Here is a 2,717-nt window from a genome sequence, read left to right on the forward strand (position 1 = left end):
GGTGGCTTTCTTTGTCATTTGATCCCTTCACCTGCATGCTCACTTCAGGGCATTTTACTGCTGCTAAGGTTCTCAGAGATCCTCAGAACAGTTTTATTGGTGTTTATGGGTGGTTAATGAGTTATTCCCTTTGTCTCTGACCTGGGTCATAAAGCTGAGAAGCTGAATTTGAAGCAACAATACTGGATAAGAGGTAGAACAGAGAAGTTTACGAGCAAGTTAAAGAGAAATTGAGTTGTTACTAAAGGCGTTTTCAAATAAGCCCTTTTTATTTGGGGAGAGGATTAATTTTTTTCTGGAACTATCCAACTTATCAGAAAGAAAATGAAACCACTACTGCTCCAAGACCCAAAAACTGAAAACTTCTCCATTTCTAATAAAATTTTAGAGATTTGTTTGTTCAATAAAAAAGAAGAACATCTAACCTTCATGCTCCTAGATCCTTCACGTCCAGTGTTTGAGGAACAGGCAGGGCAGACAGGCAGTAGGATCCCCCGGAGAAAATCCGTCAGCAGAGATGTCAGAGGGACACAGCTCCAGCTGTGTTGCAGAAATCCCAAGGGAAGCTTAGAGGGAGCATTCAGTTTCCTCTCCCATATCTGCAGAGACCCAGGCAGGTAACTCCAGCCAGAGATTGTTCTAATCTCAGCCTCTGGTTCTTCTTCTATTCCTAATAAACCTGTCCTCAAGGACAAGACTATGAACAGTTCCCTGGAGAGTCCCACAGTTTTTAGCATTGTAGGCCTTTCTTGTTACTCTTATGAGAACTTCATCACCAACGGAGCCACACCAGGATGGTGGCGGCCCAGTACAGACTTGGGGGGCTACTGCTGATCTCCAGTGTCCTCACTTGCCCTGGGGTCCAAATTCTCAGGAAAATTCAAGATATGGGAACAAAACCGAGCCCTGTCAAAGCCTCTCATGAAAAAAGGGAAGAATCCCATGCCAGGACAGCCTCTCTCCTAGGATAGCTCTCTACTGGTGTACTCCCTGGTCTGCCATGTGCCAGGTGGGCAGCCCAACCTTTGGCTTTTGCATGTGCCAGTGTAGCTTAGAGTTCAAGGATCTTTTGGGTTGAAATTTCCCATTGAAACAGCTCTATCTGGCTGAGACGTTCAACAAAAGACTTTGCAGAGAAAGGTATTTTATTCAAAAGAATGTCTTGAGTTTCGTAAGTGCCCTGACTTTGGTGGAAGAAGTCTCCTCTCTGAGCTGATGGTGATTTATCTGCTCTGTTAAGTCCAGTGACAAAGCCCCGGTGCTTTCAATGGGACCAGAAATTAGATTGCCTGTGAAAAGGCAGGAATAGAGGTTTTACCTCAGCTGCTCTGATTTAAATGCAGAGAAGCTCTTGTGGCTCCTTTTGTGTTATTTCAGCTCTAAAGGAACAGAATGGAAAGCAGAGCTGGGCCATAATTGCCCAGGCTGAAACCAGCAAATAGCTCAAGCAAAAATATTTTATCATGGAATTCCCAAGTATATTTTGGAAACTACTTGTTCATTTCTCAAAAGTGACATCAATTCTTTTCATTTAATGATAACAAAAACAAATTTAAAAACAAACCAAAAAACCCCCAAAACAAGCAACCAAACAAAATCCTTTGCCACTTCTCACTTATATTAAGAATATACTCACCCAGACATGTGTATTTTTTTTCCTCACATTTCTCTCAAGGTACAATTCAGCCAAAAATAAATACCTTTTTTTATCCCCTGTATTTAACAAATAAAATTCTATGGTAATTTCACAATCAACAATGCCTCGTGTTAGGAATTCCATTATTAAATCTGATTGAATATGATTAAATACGGCTCATGCTTTCCAAAATGGGTTGCATGATGGATTTAAATGAACTCATTAGTGGTTAATGCAGCAAAGCACTTTCTAAATGCTAATGTTTGGCTGCCTTTGGCTCATTAATTAATTTGAAGATTGTGTAATTATGGGAGCTTTCGATTAGCATACGTCTCTTCTTTTTATTCCCAAACGACAGTTGTTTGTGTGTAACTATTGGAAATTCAATTATATTTATAATAAAAATAGGACATCAAACTGCCCAAACAAGCACACTCTGCAGGGGAACAGCATCTTTTTCTTTAAAGCCTCTTTTATTACTGTTCTTTTCAAAAAGAACATGGGCTCAGCAGCTTTCTCTCAGCACAGAGAAGGGAGAGCAAAGTACATGGCACTGCCAGATAATTACACACCCCTGAAGAGCTGTGCAGGATGTGTGAGGGCTGACTATGGCTTGAGAGGAAGCAGGAGCAGAGCCTGGCTTGTTTCCTCTCTCTCTTCCCTCCCCCTATTTTTTTTTTTTTTTCATTTATTTACTTTGTACTTTGCTTTTAAAGACCAACAACCACAAAATGAGGCAGTAGGGCCCAAACAGCCCAGCCAGAAAAGAGGAGCTGGGGTGTGTATGCTGCGACAGGCACAGCCCCGGGCTCCTGTGGATGTGCAGAGCCACATATCCAAGGATTCTGCACCAGCTGTGAAAGAGACCCCTGCTAAACTGTGCTGGTATTTCGGGCAATGAATGCACTGGCAGCTCTACTTTAAATAACACCACAAACAGAAATAAGGCAGACATAGACTCTTAAGCAGATATTAGGCACAAGGGTGGGGCCATAAATACAACAGAACCAGAACTGGACAAAGTGTTGCAGCCAAGACTTGTGTCTGTAACAGAAACATGGCTTAAAAGAGCTGTGGGCTC

The sequence above is a fragment of the Corvus brachyrhynchos genome, unplaced genomic scaffold, assembly GCF_000691975.1.
Source record: "Corvus brachyrhynchos isolate BGI_N302 unplaced genomic scaffold, ASM69197v1 scaffold162, whole genome shotgun sequence".
In the NCBI taxonomy this organism is placed as follows: domain Eukaryota; kingdom Metazoa; phylum Chordata; class Aves; order Passeriformes; family Corvidae; genus Corvus; species Corvus brachyrhynchos.